The sequence below is a fragment of the Suncus etruscus genome, chromosome 13 (genome assembly GCF_024139225.1).
Source record: "Suncus etruscus isolate mSunEtr1 chromosome 13, mSunEtr1.pri.cur, whole genome shotgun sequence".
NCBI lineage: Eukaryota > Metazoa > Chordata > Mammalia > Eulipotyphla > Soricidae > Suncus > Suncus etruscus.
The window spans coordinates 73024243-73042179 of NC_064860.1; the positions used below are offsets into that span (position 1 = coordinate 73024243).

Consider the following 17937-nt stretch of genomic DNA (forward strand, 5'->3'; position numbering starts at 1 on the left):
TGAACTAAATATTCTTGACAAATTTTGAAAATATAGCTAAAGGAATCTTGTGAATAGAAATTGCTGAATTATAATTCTGATCTGTAAGCTATTTTCTACAATCTTTAGAAAACCAAACACAAATTTATTGGCGTAGGTATCTTAAACGTGTTAGTATAGCAAACATTTATTGGTAATTAACTGTTTCCAAAAGTCCAAGCATAATCCGTTATAATAGGAAAATTACTATATATATTTTAACAATTAACATTTCATGTAAATTGAAAGAATTATTTTCCCCAAATTTTTATATCAGCCATTTAAGAAAAATAAAAATGATCTATAATCATCTTATGTCACACTTTTTCTGCAGAAGAGAAAACATTCTGAATGTTTTACATAAAATTTTAAATCTAAGAACACACTGGGTTTCTAGTATATGCCCTTTATCTATATTCAGGATGAAATAGAACAACATAGAGGGTATAAAAGCCATAATTTTATTAAAGTGTAAGTAATTTTATGGAAGACTTTCAGTGTCTAAGAAATATTTTACTAAAAATACTCAAAATTTGGAGCTAGAGAAATAACAAATTAGGAAAGGTATTGCCTTACATATGGCTGACTCATTTTTTTTTTTTTTGGTTGACTCATTTTTTGATCCCTGGCATCCCATATAGTCCCCACCATGTCCGACAAGTATAAATTTTGAGCACAAATCCAGGAGTAACTCCTGAGCGCCTCTGCTCCCTGAGCACCAAAACAAACAAAACAAAATAACTAAAGGAAAAAAAAAATCTCAAAACTGGGGTAAATACAATAGTAGGCAGGTAGGATTCTTGCCTGGAACACAGCTAAAATGGATTTAATCTCTGACATTCATTTTATCCCATAAGCACCAATATAATTAACTCCTGAGTTCAGAGCCTTGTGTAACTTTTAATCATCAGGTTTGAACAAAAAAATGAGTAAGTCCTGAGAATCACCAAGTATGACCCCCCCAAAAAAAACAAAAACTATCCAACACAGATATTTTTATATGAACTTTTGGGAAAACACTATTACTACTACTTCAGTTCAATATAAAAAAATTTATGAAGAAAATGTGTATAGATTCATTAAACCAAAAGTTGACAATATTATTATTAATTTTTTAGCTTTAAACATATAAATATTGTAAGAGATTTGCTGTTGTCAACAAAATTTTGCACCCTTCTAAATTTCATATGTCATATATTTCACTATTTTAATTCTTTACTCTCTTCCACCAAGAAACAGCCACAAAAGACCATTTATGAAGTCATCTCTGCCTTTCTTTCCCCTCTTTTACTAACTCCATAACACATTCTCTCTCACCTCACCAAGATAATAATTCTGGGAGTATACAACAATCCAACAATCTTAGGGTTAGAAAAATAGTACTACAAGTAAGGTACTACAGCCTACCCCAGTCTATATCTACATCCAAATAGTTCCTTATAAAGATAGAACCGCTGTAAAATAAATCCACATAAAGTAACCTTAACTTTTTAGTATTTAACTGACCAATCAGAAGATTTATTTACCCATAATGAATAAAAATGTAGGCTACAGCTAAAACCAACCCATGATGTAAACCTGATGGTTTTTCCCTATAGATCTGAAAAATAATTAGGTATTCACATCAATTTCTCAATCTTATTTATTTCGTGTGTGTGTGTGTGTGTGTGTGTGTGTGTGTGTGTGTGTGTGTGTGTGTGTGTGTGTGTGTGTAGAAAAATACCCTGTAGTACTCAGAAATCACTTCTGCAATTGCTTTGGAAACCATATGTGGTGGTGGGGATTTAAACAACTTCACCTGAGTGCAAGTTAAGCGTTTATCCACTCTATGGTCCCTGCAAACCAAAACACAAGTGGAGAAGCCAGGTTTTGAACCCTTAATACTATCTTTTTATTTTCTGGGTAAAACAGTAATAATTTTATTAAAAAAAGTTTACACAGATATATGAGTACACACACACACACACACACACACACACACACACATTCAGGGGAGAAGATCACTGCAGAGTAAAAGGAAACCTCCAAACCTCCAAAAGTTTTGATAAGTCCAAGTCAGATAAATTAAGAAAAAAGAAAATGATAGAAGAAGGAAGGAAGGAAGGAAGGAAGGAAGGAAGGAAGGAAGGAAGGAAGGAAGGAAGGAAGGAAGGAAGGAAGGAAGGAAGGAAGGAAGGAAGGAAGGAAGGAAAAGAAACAGAAAGAAAATGAAAAACTTTGGCTTATGAAGAATCAACAATTCCATTAACTATTACAAATTCTTCCTTTTGCAGAGTTCTCTTTTGTTTGCTTGTTTTAGGACCAGACCCCCAGTATCTTTCTTTCTTTCTTTTCTTTCTTTCTTTCTTTCTTTCTTTCTTTCTTTCTTTCTTTCTTTCTTTCTGTCTTTCTTTCTTTGTCCTTCCTTCATTTCTTTCTTCCCTTTCTTTCTTTCTTTCTTTCTTTCTTTCTTTCTTTCTTTCTTTCTTTCTTTCTTTCTTTCTTTCTTTCTTTCTTTCTTTCTTTCTTTCTCTTCTCTTTCTTTCTTCTTCTTTCTTTCTTTCTTTTTTTTTCTTTCTTTCTTTCTTTCTTTCTTTCTTTCTTTCTTTCTTTCTTTCTTTCTTTCTTTCTTTCTTTCTTTCTTTCTTTCTGCTTTCTTTCTCTTTCTTTTCTTTCTTTCTTTCATTCTTTCTTTGTTTCTTTCTTTCTCTCTTTCTTTCTTTCTCTCTTTCTTTTTTCTTCCTTCCTTCCTTCTTCCTTCCTTCCTTCCTTCCTTCCTTCCTTTCTTTCTTTCTTTCTTTCTTTCTTCTTTCTTTTCTATCATTTTCTTTTTTCTAAATTTATCTGACTTGGACTTTCTTTTTCTTTCTTTCTTTCTTTCTTTCTTTCTTTCTTTCTTTCTTTCTTTCTTTCTTTCTTTCTCTTTCTTTCTTTCTTTTGTCTTTCTTTCTTTTGTCTTTCTTTCTTTCTTTCTTTTTTCTTTCTTACTTTCTTCCTTCCTTCCTTCTTCCTTCCTTCCTTCCTTCCTTCCTTCCTTCCTTCCTTCCTTTCTTTCTTTTCTATCATTTTCTTTTTTCTAAATTTATCTGACTTGGAATTTCTTTTTCTTTCTTTCTTTCTTTCTTTCTTTCTTTCTTTCTTTCTTTCTTTCTTTCTTTCTTTCTTTCTTTCTTTCTTTCTTTCTTTCTTTCTTTCTTCCTTCCTTCCTTTCTTTCTTTTTTTCTTCCTTCCTTCCTTCTTTTCTTCTTTCTTTCTTGCTTCTTTCTTTCGTTCTTTGTTTCTTTCTTCCTTTCTCCTTCCTTCCTTCCTTCCTCTTTTTTTCTTTATTCTTTCTTTCTTTCTTTCTTTCTTTCTTTCTTTCTTTCTTTCTTTCTTTCTTTCTTTCTTCTTCCTTTCTTCCTTCCTCCTCCCTCCCTCCCTTCATTTCTTTTTCTGTTCTTTTCTTTTCTTTCTTTTCTCTTCTCTTCTCTTCTCTTCTCTTCTCTTCTCTTTTCTTTTCTCTTTTCTTTTCTTTTCTTTTCTTTTCTTTCCTTTTTTTCCTCAGAAATCACTCCTGGCTAGAAAGTTCATATGGAATGCCAGGGATCAAACCTGTGTTCATCTGGGTCAGCTGTGTGCAAGGCAAACACCCTACTGCTGTTAATCTTGAATTTCTCAGGCTTTCAAAAATCTGTGAACACCTCCTAATTTTTCACTACTAGTGAGTTCACACTAGAGTAGGAACTGACCACATTAGATGTCAAAGAAAATGGAAGTCATCAAGGCTACCACAAACCACTAATGATCAATTAGCAATAAAAATGCTTAGTAAACCTATTATTGACTTAGTAATATAAATTTTTTCACAAATTTGCATATACATATCTGTTTTCACTAATTCCAATACTTTTTCTTGTAATAAGCAATAGAAATTGTAATAAGCAATAGAAAATCATTCCACGCCTACCAAGGGGCAAGCTTGATGTGGATGGGAAACTGGGGACAATGTTGGCAGGAATATTTCATTTATTGTGGAACAGAGAATGACAGATGCAACTGGAACTGGAACTTTGTTAATTAGCAGGTTTAAATAAAGTAAATTATTTAAAGAATAATGACTCAGCCCAGCTCAGTTTAGGTCTGGAAAATTGTTGGCAAAATGTGAGAAATAAACAGGGCAGAATGTTACATTGGAAAACTTATAACGTGAGTTACATAGCATACCATTACATTAGATGAAGTTTTTATTCAAGAGTTGATAATGTCAAAAGGTGAACTAAAAGACAAAAGAAAAAATAGAAGAAAGAAAATCTGAGCCCCATGAGAAGTTGGTAGGTAAACACATATCTGTAGAATAACGCCTTTAGCACAATTATAATTAAAAAAAAATCTGTGAAATGGTACTTCAGTCTGAAAATCCTGTGTCCCTCACTCCTGAACACTTAATGACAATCTACAGAAAACTACCCCCAAAGAGAAATTAGGTGATAGTATATTAAACAGTGACTGAAACTCAATCATTAACCAGTTTGCAACTATGTATCTCATGGTGATTTAATTTAAAAAAAAAATACCAGAAAAAATAATTACTAACTTACCCATCACCTGCAAATTAGCGACTTTGTTATAGTGAAGAAGGAACAAGGAAGGTGTTAATGAATGTATTAAATGCAAATAGTCTTCTACAATCTCCCCAGCCTGGAAGCATGCATAGCTGAAGGGAATGAGAGAAAAAATGAGAAGAGTATAATTGACAGGGGGGGGGGGCAAGAAAATAGATAGAGCTTTTCTCTGCCTAGCCTGCCTACATCCAAGGACTATAGCCTCTGCAGGACCCATCCCGGCAAGATGTCCCCACCCAACGCACGTGGGGCCAATTCATGCCGTGATTGGGTACCCAGAGACTTTTAAACCCACTGGCCTTGCTCTCTGCCTTTTCTCTGCTGAGCCTGCCTACATCCAAGGACTATAGCCTCTTCAGGACCCACACCCAAAACAGGGCCGCTCCGCTTTGCTTCGCGGCCGCGCTTATCTTGTAACCCCTGAATTCCATTTCTGTACATTTTAAGAAGCAATCTACAGCCTTGCCATGGAGTAATTTTTCAGTACACCCCCATATTTACAGAAATCAAGATGGCACCTCTAATAATCTAAAAAGTAGGAAACAAATAGGTATCCTCTCAAGAAGTTTAGAGTAGAATTATGGAGAATTATCAGGGAGCTCAAAAAAAAAAAAAAGCATCGATAAACTTGACTGGAGCAAAATTAAGCATCAAGAAGTTTTGTCAACTGAAATTAGAAATTTTCACACTGAACTAACAGATGAGAAAAACTGAGCTTAAGGGGACCCTTATTCCTAGCCTGAGGAGTGCTGGGAGGCTTGGCAGGCCCCCAGCCGTTCTTGTTTATTTCCCCTGACTCCAGGCCTTTCCTGGGTGCCAGCTCAGATGGCCAGAAGTGGGTTCAGGTGGACTCTTAGTGGTCCTCAGGGTCCCCCCTCCCTCCGTACTCCAGGGGGGAGGTGCATGGGGAGGAGGGCCGGCAGACATCTGGTTCTAGTTTCCTCTTTGATTCTGGAGACCAGCTCTTGCCACCTATGGGGTTTGGGAAGGCCCCATACCAGAACCTTTCTCCCTAGCCTGGGGAGTGCTGGGAGGCTTGGCAGGCCCCCAGCCGTCCTTGGCTTTTTTCCCTGACTCCAGGCCTTCCCTGGGTGCCAGCCCAGATGGCCAGAAGTGGGTTCAAGTGGACTCTTAGTGGTCCTCAGGGTCCCCCCTCCCTCCGTGCTCCAGGGGGGAGGTTCCTGGGGCGGAGGGCCGGCAGACATCTGGCTTCAGATTTCGTCCTTGATTCTGGAGACCAACCCTTGCCAGGTATAGGGTTTTTTCTCCCCTGGACTTCAGTCTTTCCCTGGACACTGGTCTAGGTGGACTCTATAGGGGTCAACAGGCTTTCTTCCTATCTCTCCCTACACTAATGGGAATGCACTCTGGAAGGAGGGCAGGCTGTTCTAGCACTGGTTTATATTGGGACAGTCAGTGGAAATTTTTTCTCTTTTTTTATTTGATATTATTCTGTGCATATATTCTATATATCCATAATATCCATCTTGTATTGGGACCTTGATACTGCCCTACAAAACTCATTTCTAATATTTTACTACCTTAGTCCCAACCCATACTTCCCCCCATCCTCCCATGTAGGTCCAGCTAATGACATGAAGTTCACCACATAGAATGATAAGTGCAGTTAGAGAAATAACTACACTGAAAACTGTCATAACAATGTGAATGAATGAGGGAAAAAGGAAGCCTGTCTCGAGTACAGGTGTGGGTGGTGTGGGGAGTGGGTAGATCTTGGAAATTGGTGGTGAAAATCCTGCACTGGTGAAGGAGGCTGTTCTTTATATGACTGTAATCATACAAGTACAATTATATTTGTAATCATGGTGTTTAAATAAAGAAAATTAAAAAAAAGACATTCACAAAAATAAAGAAAAGAGATAGAAAGAGATAGAGAGATCAAAGGAGGAAAGGAGAGAGATTAAGAGAGACAGAGAGAGACACAGAGAGAGAGGGAGAAAGAGATGTTTCTATTTGGAAATTATTTTTTGTCTTACAGGTTTTCCAACAAAATGTTCTTCGATTGCTTTCAATTTTCATTAGCAAATCCTTGGCATAACGGTGCAGTGAAAATTTGTATTTCTTAGCATCCGATAAATATATTCTCCTATTGTGGATTAAATTGTGTACACTCAAAACTCATATATGAAGCCTTAAACCAATATTTTAGAATACAAATATATTTGTAGATAGACTCCTTCAAAGCATAATTAAATTAAACTGGGATATAATAAGGTAAGCCCTAATTAAACATGCAAGCCCTTTAAAAGAATAAGGATGAGAGAAACAAACTGGGATATGAAGTGAGAAAAGAACATATTAGAACAGCAAATAATAGCCATTAAAAAAATAGGACATAAAAAGACATTATTGTAATAATGCCCAGAGTTGAGGACCAGAAGGACTGGCTTTCAATATGAAGCTCACCTCAAGGAGGGGTGAGTGCAGTTAGAACACTAACAACTACCATGACAATGTTAATGAGTGAGAGAAGTAGAATGCCTGTGTAGTATACAGGCATGGGGTGTGGGTGGAGGTATATGGGGTGAATTGGTGGTGGGAATGTTGCACTGGTGAAGGGGGGGTGTTCTTTTTGTGACCAAAACCCAACTACAGTCATGTTTGTAATCACGGTGTTTAAATAAAAAATAAAATAAAATAAAACAAGGAGGCAGATTCTTTGTACTTTAATTTCTTTGCAATTATGAAAATTCTTACTTTGTTCTCACAGCCCATTTTCAGTAAATGTCTATAGTGAAAACCACCAGTATCTAGAATTTTTATATGATAACCATATAAACTAATACATAAGAACTGATAAATGCAAATTATTGAGACTATAAATCCTATTGAATTTCAAAAATAGTCAAGTAGAATGTCATAGCAATTTGTAATATATGAAAATTGCTAGATGAAAGAAATTTTCTTAACGTAGTTAAGAAGTTCTCTTCTGAAATAACTATGCTGAGAACTATCATAACAATGATAGTGAGTGAGGGATGTACAAAGCATGTCTCAAATACAGGCGGGGGCTGGGGAGGTAAGAGAGGGGGCATTGGTGATGGGGGTGTTCTTGTTATGACTCTCTATGATCTTTACACTAGTTGTAGCATAGTTACAGTTCATAAAGCATATTTTCACAGTCTCAATTTTATTACTTATTTCTTTCCTTGAATATCAGGAAATGTTTGCAAAATATCAAATATTTGATATGCCTAGGCTATTAAAGGGAATGAATTAAAGCACACAATAGTCAAGAACTAAACATTACTACCAGAAACATAACAAAAGAGGAAGAATAAATTCTAAAAACTGATACAATACCTACACTATAGGAAACAAATTTAAATTATGTATTGATATAAAAGGGGTCATTAAAAGGTCATTTGTTAAGTAAATGATTATTTTTTGCATTACATAAAATGATTGCAAAGAAGAAAATAATATATTTTATGTAAGTAATAGTAAGGATAAAAGAGAAATGAAGATGAAATCAAAGCTCCCATTGCATATACCTAGAACAATTTAAGACAAATTGGAATAGATTATAATTCAATGTATAGAAAATATCTAAGAGATAATTATATAACTTACTGTATATGTAAATAAGTAAAGTTAATAGAAAAATACAAATAAAGAAAAATACAACATGCAGAATTCTAAGTAATTCATGTAAGTATTCTTCCTTCAAGTATATGAAACATAAATCTCTCCATAGTATTGGCTGCTCATAGTAAACTCCATCCATAGAGACTGGGAGAAACTATTAATTTTTACAACTGCTTGACAAATATCATTAGAAATTCCACCCAGTGTCATACTTGTAGCATATATCCTAGCTATTGTGAGAGAAGGATGTGTTTTTATCTGTTTCCTTTCAAAACTTAATCATCCAAGAATAACCATGATGTAATCTTCTTGAACATTATAACTAAAGGATATTTTATGAATTACTAGACCACATTTCTCACTTGCCAAAAGTATCAGAGATTTGAGAAATTATCACAGCCAAAGTAAGTCTCAAGAGAAATGATATGTAATTCTCTCCTAGATAGAATCATGAAAACAGAAAAAAAAAACCTCTAAGTAAAATGCTTCTTTAGGTCACACCCAGCAATACTCAGTGTTTAAAACTTGCTTGGTGCTTGTGATTCACTTCAGGCAGTGCTCAGGGTAGCACATATCACACCAGGAATCAAAATCTGGACTCTTGCATAAAAATCAGTATAGTAATCTCTCTCTCTCTCTCTCTCTCTCTCTCTCTCTCTCTCTCTCTCTCTCTCTCTCTCTCTCTCTCTCTCTCTCTCACACACACACACACACACACACACACACCAGACACATGTTGTTAATTTTGTTTCAAATTTAGTTTTATCTTTGACACAAACATATAATTAAAAATTGGTTTTCCATATCACATTTTAATATAGAATCTGAAATTGTTCAATTTAAACTTGATAGACACCACTGAAAATGATTATGCTATATAGTCTATTGTGAAAAAACCATTAGATAGGAAATATTGTTATATATTCATTTGTACATTTTGAACTGACGTAATTGATGTGACTAAGAATTCATAGCTAATCACTTACAACATGAATAAAATATGATGGTGACATTTTACTTATACTATACTTGACTTAAGTGACAGTATCTCTGAAGCATTTTCAGTCACTTGGTGAGCCTTGTTATAGCTTCAGGTGATAGTTTTCCTCTTTGTCTAGACATAGGTTGCTAGGCTAAACCTTTAATTTTATAGCAATTGAAAGGTTACCACCTTCTGTTAAGCAGAAGAACTCTATTATGGGACTAAACCTCCACTGCACCTCTGTTGTGTAATGTCTAAATATAAGGGCTTTGACATGTCAGTTATATGGGGTAGAAGTTAATATGAAAGAATTTAACTCACATTTATATTTTTGTTTTCTCTAGATTTCCAATTGTATCCCAAACAGCAAACCGTTAACCTTTTAGGGCCTAATCTATAATTCGTATTCTAGCCAACAGCTGATTTACTTTTACTGAAAGTTTTGCTGATATAAGGATCAAAGGATAAATCATTTAATATATACAAGACAAAATTTTAGCTTATGGTTTTTAAATACATCTCATGTTATTATGGCAGTAATGTAAAAAGATATTAATAAGAATTAGTAGAACTCTTTATGAAAACAGAATTATTGTCCATAATACTACATTATTTCTGGAAATGTACAAATTGAATTCACATATCCATCTAACATGATAATCACTATTAAAATTGTAAGCATTCCATTTCTTATAATCAACTATCTACCATTCTACAATAAACATTAGGCTACTTTGAAAATCTGACATCAGAAGTTATTAAAGCATTGAAACATGTTTCTCCCTTTATATTCAATGGTACATTCAATTAAGTATAGAAGAAAGTCTTTAGTGTAATTGATGCATTGTTTTATTTAAATTAAAACTATAAGAAATGAAATGAGGTGCCAGAGAAATAGCATGGAGGTAGGGTGTTTGGCTTGCATGCAGAAGGATGGTGGTTTAAATTCCGGCATCCCATATGACCTCCGAGCCTTCCAGGAGCAATTTCTGAGCATAAAGCCAGGAGTGATTCCTATGCTCTGCCAGTTGTGACCCAAAAACCAAAAAAAAAAAAAAAAAAAAAAAAGAAAAGAAAAGAAAAGAAAAGAAATGAAAAGAAAAAAGAAATGAAATGAAGGCCTGAAGACCTGAAGACATATTACAATGAAAAAGCTGCAAACCTTATGTGCAGTCAGTCAGTTTCATATATGGTTCACCTAGATCCAAGAGTTATTGCCAGAGTGATCCCTAAACATAGAGCCAGGAAAAAAAAAGAACCTAAGAACAGCCAGGGATGGCACCAAAACCAAAATAACTAAAGAAAATAAAGATATATACTTTTGAAACTTTCATGAAGAGAAGCATATGTTATAAATATAAACTCTGCTAATTTAAATGAAGAAAAATAGTTTTAATTCTTTTATTGTCTCCACGAATAAAACCTTTACTTCTCATTTGGTATTCAACAGTCATTGCTTTTTAGTCACTTATTAACTTTTTATTATTAACTTTAATAATTTTATTTTAAGTACCATTAAGTCGGGATGATATGTCACCAGATATAATCCTTCAGAGAATCTGGTGCTATTAATTTATTATGATGGTAATATTTCCCAAAGATCCAGGTCAGGATAGAGACTACCAGCAATACTTAGCCAACCAGGACTAAAGGTTGAATGCTCTAATGTGATGGTGGGGTGCTGCTGGAGTTCTGCAGTATTGAGGGTCACAAGACTAGTTCTCTGGGGCACAGGGATCCAAAGGAGTTCTTATTATACAAAGCATGAGCCCCTATCAATGTGCTATCATAATACTTGCCCCACATTTATAATTTTTCAGTGGAACAAATGGCAAATTAGATAGAGAAAATAAAAGAATAAAATTGGGTCCGCTGGTCATAAATGATACATATGCAGGGAGATTGTTACTCATTGTTTGTTTTGGAAGGACACACTAGCAGTGGTCAGGTCTTGCCTTGGGCTTTGTGTTGGCAGTTGCAGTAATTGATCTGGGTCAGCAACATTCAAGGCAAATTTTTTACTTGCAGTACCAACTCTCCAACCCCAGGTGTATTCTTATACATAAATACATAAGACTTACACATTTATATATTTGATTCTCTACCATTTATTTTGTCTTAGAGCTCAGGATGTGGTTTGTTAGAGACACTATTTCCATTCCATGTACATCTTTTTAAAAACATTTTTGTTTTCCAGTCAATTGGAAGTCAAATTATTTGTTATACATTAAATTAATTGTTCAATTTCTCTTCCTAATTTTTAATTGACAATTGTCATTTTTGTATGAACACAATCTGAAAAACGCCATCGGCATAACAGAGTCACTGAGAAGTGTAGTTAGAGGACTGAGAATTCCTCCAAGCCTGTTTCATGATTAGCACAAAACAGTTTGTTGCTGATGTTGTCAAGAGTTCTCTCCACTCCTCAACTCAATTTCTTGCTTCATTGCTTTGAACTCCTCTGGGGCAGCAGCAGTTTAAGGGATATCAACAAGAACACAGTTGCTCTCTCAAGAATTCAGGACAAGAGGATAAACAGTTACACAGCTGGCCAAACTAATAGGTAAGGAAGTATGTGGCTTAAGTGTTTAATAAATGCATGAGCATTTTATAAAGCCTAGTAGACCTTCTTAAATTTATTGCATTGACTGATATATATCAAATTCAAGTGTGCCATATTTACTTAAAAACATAATTATTATATGTTACAAACTTCAAGCTAAGTTGATTAACTCAAAGCCCAGAAAAGGTCATATTTTCATTTATATTTTTATGAAGATCAATAAATTTAAAATATAAAATGTAGGAAAATACTCTGCATTCTCTCTTGTTTCTGTAATATAACCTATTTATGAACAGTTTAGCATATATCCACTAGCAATCATACAATCCTATAGCTACATGCATTTTATTTGTGTTTCTCTTATATTTGTTTGTATAAACACAAAGTTAACGACCTAATTAAGGACACTTTAGTATTGAAGTTAATTATGATCAAAGAGAAAACATCCTATGTCTAAAGCAATAGTACTTTATACAAAGCACAACTTTGTAATTTTTACAATGGAATGTAACTGTCATACTCATCTATGATGTCTAGTTATTAAATTGATATTATTATCATTTTTCTTTTGTTAGATTGCTTTCTGGAAATGATAGGGTTACCTCGGTATAACTTCAGATAAGTCTAGTCAGATCAGTTGATTACAAGTTTTAAACTATGACACAAGTCCACTCAGAACTTGAATATCAAGGGTTACTGTTCATGAAATTGTCTCAAAGCCCATGTATGCTACAAGAGTGCCCCTGAACTCTAAGCATCTCCCTTGTCTCTGGATATTATTAAAAATTTCACAAAAAGTATTTACTTATATCTATACAAGTCTCCAGTTGTTTGCAAAATCAAGAACCAGGGATAAGGCTCAAGTAAGAGAAGACATTCCTTGCATGTATACAGAGTTTAGTCTCAAGGAAAACAAGCCCAATTCCCAAGTAACATTTGCCATCCGAGCATTACATGAAGTAACATTGGTCCTGAGTACCACAATGTGAGGTACCAACAATAACAAAAATGAAAAATAAATAAATGAAAATCAACACCTTAAGGTACTAGTTCTACTACATACCTGAATAAGTTAGTTGATTATGGCTCTCTGGAAGAAACAACTTTTGAATTATAAATCATGACTCTAGTTTATAGCCATGTCGTTCACACAGAACTCATTGCTCAATTAAAAGATGGGTGTTTCTCATGTAGTGCTCAAGAGCCTTGGGCTCCACCTAGAAATATGTGACCAACAGGGTGCATTTCAGTACTAGAGCCAGGAGTAAGCCCTGAGTGCCACCATGTGCAACCAAAACCCAAACCCAACACACACACACACACACACACACACACACACACACACACATACACACACACTTAAAAAAGCCATAAGTAACTCAGTTAAAGGCCAATATTTTATAAGAAACCCACATTATTTTTCATTCTTGATAAATATTTTCCCTTAGGACTGTGAAAAATTGTGAGTGCTGCCTGTGTGTGTCTGTCCACTATCCTGTCGCATGAACCTCTTGGGAGTGTGCCAAAAAGAGGCTCCAGAAGAGCACTTAGCTCCCCTTTGCTACGCCACTGTGCGCTTTTCTAAGGAAAGAACACCATCGCAACAAGAAGAAAAAATCACACTAAGAACTGTGCTGGATCACTGAAGCCCAGCATTTCTTTCTGGACTGTCTTCTCTGCTGCGTGCTTGGGCCTAAGATTTGATCTTGTGTGAGGCTTCATCCACGGAGGACTCCCCTCCCTTGGAGGCAAGTTGACTGATACAGAAAGGGCGGAGCCAGAGGAGTGTGGCTGCCTACATCATTTAGCCAAAAATACCACCACAACATGTAGAAAAACCCACAATACAAGTGTGACAATGGGGAAACAATGCAGGCCAGCATCAGACATAGAGAATGAAGATGACAATTCTGATGACCAGGTAATGACCAACCAACTAATCAAACTCTCAAATAAGGACTTTAGACTAGCAATATGGAAGATGCTCAAAGAACTCAAAGAAACCATGGATCGAGTTGAACAAAACACTAATAATAACCAAGACAATATGAAGACAGAAATCACAAAACTTCAAACTGAAATAACATGTTAACTAACAGGCCTGAAAAATTCAGTAAACGAAGTGAATGACAAAATGAATAAGCTCTGGGACAGGGTATCAGAAGCTGAGAATAGACTTGGTGCTGTGGAAGATGAGATAAATAACAATTCCAAACAGCGGGAGAGATTGGGAAAAAAAACCTTAAAGCAAAAGAACAGACAGTGAAAAAATTAGTCAAAAAATGGGAAGAAATGAAAATAGAAGTCTATGATAAGCTTAACAGAAACAACTTAAGAATCATTGGAGTCCCAGAGACACAGGAAGAAAATTTCCAGGAAGAATCAATGGTCAAGTACATAATAAAAGAGAAACTTCCAGAGCTAAAGAATATATGTGATCAAATCCTGCATGCTTGAAGAGTACCAACCAAAAGAGACCCCAGAAAAAATACCCCCAACACACATCCTAGTCACAATGACGAATCCCACAAATAGAGACAGAATTCTGAAAACAGCAAAATCAAATAGAAAAATTATATTCAAGCAAGCATCCTTGAGATTTACAGCAAACCTGTCACCAGAAACATTCAAGGCCAAAAAGCAGTGGTGGGATTTTGTGACAACAGTGAATGAAATGAATGTTTCACCTAGAATACTGTACCCAGAAAAAGTCACTTTCTGGTTTGACAGAAGAATACATGGTTTCACAGACAAAAAACAGCTCAGAAACTTTACAGACTCAAAACCAGTCTTAAGAGAAAAACTGAAAGACCTAATTTAAGATAAGACTAACCAAAAGACACACCAAATTTTGATATAAAGATGGAATTATATCCCAGGAGAATTCTTTCTCTCAAAGTCAATGGACTAAATGCACCAGTTAAGAGACACAGAGTGGCTAAATGAATCAAAAAACTCAATACAATCTTCTGCTGCCTACAAAAAATGCACCTGAATAGTCAGAACAAACACAGACTCAAAATAAAAGGCTGGAGAAAAATTATCCAAGCAAACAACACCCATAAAAAAGCTGGAGTGGCCATATTAATATCAGATAATGTAAACTTTATATTCAGGAAGGTTGTAAGCGACAAAGATGGATATTTTATATTAATCAAGGGCTATGTAGAGCAGGAAGAAATAACTCTCCTAAACATATATGCACCGAATGAGGGTCCAGCAAAATATTTAATACAACTGTTGACAAATCTGAAAAATAATATCAATAACAACACAATAATTGTGGGGAACCTCAACACAGCTTTGTCAATACTGGATAGGTCAACCAGACTGAAACCCAACAAGAATATACTAAACCTGAGGAGAGTAATGGAAGAAAGAGGCCTCGTGGATATATATAGGACTCTCCATCCCCAGAAACCTGGATATACATTCTTCTCCAATGTACATGGGACATTCTCCAGGATAGACTACATGCTGACACATAAAACATACCTCCATAAAATAAAGAGGATAAAAATTTTGCACGCTAACATCGCTGAACACCAGGCTCTTAAATTATTTTTAAATTCCAAAAGGCCACAGGAAAAAAAACTTTAACACCTGTAAGTTAAACAGCCTCATATTGAATAACCAGTGGGTCCGAGATGAAATCAAGGAGGAAACCAAAAGGTTCCTGGAAACAAATGATAATAAAGACTCAAACTATCAGAAATTATGGGACACAGCAAAAGCAGTACTGAGAGGAAAATTTATAGCTTTGCAAGAACACATCAGGAAGGAAGAAGGGGCTTACCTGAGTAGCTTAATGACGCAGCTAATAGAACTAGAATGTACTCAACAGAAGGACCCAAAAATAGGAAGACAGGAGGAATTTATAAAGATGAGAGCGGAAGCCCAAAAAACAATCTGAAAGATCAATGAAAGCAGAAGTTTGTTCTTTGAAAATATAAACAAGATTGATAGACCACTGGAAAAACTAACAAAGAGAGAGAGAATAACTTGATAACTCATATTAGGAATGAAAAAGGAGAGATCACTACTGATATGGCAGAGATTCAAAGGGTACTCTGAAACTACTTTGAGAAACTCTAGGCCATTAAAAATGAGAACCTGGAAGAAATGGATAAATTCGTGGACTCTTATAATCATCCATGGTTAAAGGAAAAGGATGTAGCATATCTAAACACACCCATCACTATTGATGAAATTAAAATGGTAATCAAATGTCTGCCCAAAAACAAAAGCCCAAGCCCCAGATGGATTCACTAATGAATTATTTCAAACTTTCCAAGAGAAACTACTACCAATCCTGGCAAGACTCTTACATGAAATTGAACAAAGGGAAACACTTCCAAACAGCTTTTATGAAGGCAACATCACCTTGATACCAAAACCAGACAGAGATGCTACGAAAATAGAAAATAACAGACCAATATCGCTGATGAATGCAGATGCAAAGATCTTCAACAAAATCCTGGCTAATAGGATTCAATGCCTCATTATGAAGATCGTCCACTATAATCAAGTAGGTTTCATCCCAGGAATGCAAGGATGGTTTAATATCCATAAATATATCAACATAATATACAACATCAACAACAAGAGAAACAGAAACACATGATCATATCAATAGATGCAGAGAAAGCATTTGATAAGGTCCAACACCCATTCTTGATCAAAACTGTCAGCAAGATGGGAATGGAAGGAACCATTCTCAATATAGTTAAGGACATATACCACAAGCCAGAGGCAAATATTTTCTTCAATGGAGAAAAACTAAAAGCCTTTCCTCTAAATTCTGGCACAAGACAAGGCTGTTTTCTCTCACCACTCCTATTCAACATAGAACTGTAAGTACTCGCTATAGCGATTAGGCAAGAAATAGATATCAAAGGAATTCAGATAGGAAAGGAAGAAGTCAAGCTCTCACTGTTTGCAGATGACATGATGTTCTACTTAGAAAACCCTAAGAACTCTACCAAAAAGCTTCTAGAAACTATAGACTCATATAGCAAGGTGGCAGGCTACAAAATTAACATACAAAAATCAATGGCCTTTCTATACACCAATAGTAATAAGGAAGAAATGGACATTAAGAAAACAACCCCATTCACAATAGTGCCACACAAAACAAATATCTTGGAATCAACTTGACTAAAAATGTAAAGGACCTATACAAAGAAAACTATAAAACTCTGCTCCAAGAAATAAGAGAGGACACGCGAAAATGGAAACACATACCCTGCTCATGGATTGGCAGGATTAACATCATCAAAATGACAATACTCCCCAATGCATTATACAGATTTAATGTTATCCTTCTAAAGATACCCATGACATTCTTCAAAGAAGTGGATCAGGCACTTTTCAAATTCGTTTGGAACAATAAACACCCTAGAATAGCTAAAGCAATCATTGGGAAAAAGAATATGGGAGGAATTACTTTCCCCAACTTTAAACTGTACTATAAAGCAATAGTTATCAAAACAGCATGGTATTGGAATAAGGACAGGCCCTCAGATCAGTGGAATAGGCTTGAATACTCAGAAAATGTTCCCCAGACATACAATCACCTAATTTTTGATAAAGGAGCAAGAAATCCTAAATGGAGCAAAGAAAGCCACTTCAACAAGTGGTTTTGGCACAACTGACTAGCCACTTGAAAAAAATTTAAATTAGACCCCCAGCTAACATCATGTACGAAGGTAAAATTCAATTGGATTAAAGACCTCGATATCAGACCCAAAACAATAAGATATATAGAACAACACATAGGCAAAACACTCCAGGACATTGAGACTACAGGCATATTCAAGGAGGAAACTGCACTCTCCAAGCAAGTGAAAACAGATATTAACAGATGGGAATATATTAAGCTGATAAGATTCTGCACCTCAAAAGAAATAGCGCCCAGGATACAAGAGCCACCCACTGAGTGGGAGAAACTATTCACCCAATACCCATCAGATAAGGAGCTATTCTCCAAAATATACAAGGCACTGACAGAACTTTACAAGAAAAAAACATATAATCCCATCAAAAAATGGGGAGAAGAAATGGACAGACACTTTGAAAAAGAAAAAATACAAATGGCCTAAAGACACATGAAAAAATGCTCCATATCACTAATCATCAGGGAGATGTAAATCAAAACAACTATGAGGTACCACTTCACACCACAG

At 35.3% G+C, this 17937-nt stretch overlaps 1 long non-coding RNA gene across 1 annotated transcript in view; it reads left to right on the plus strand.

The window, feature by feature from the left end:
• The window catches only part of LOC126025728 (uncharacterized), a 174698-nt gene extending 159166 nt beyond the window's left edge, over positions 1–15532 (plus strand). The window contains exon 2 of the long non-coding RNA XR_007501515.1: positions 15425–15532. This is a non-coding gene — a long non-coding RNA (uncharacterized LOC126025728). The remainder of the gene's footprint in view (positions 1–15424) is intronic.
• Positions 15533–17937: the final 2405 nt, after the last annotated feature.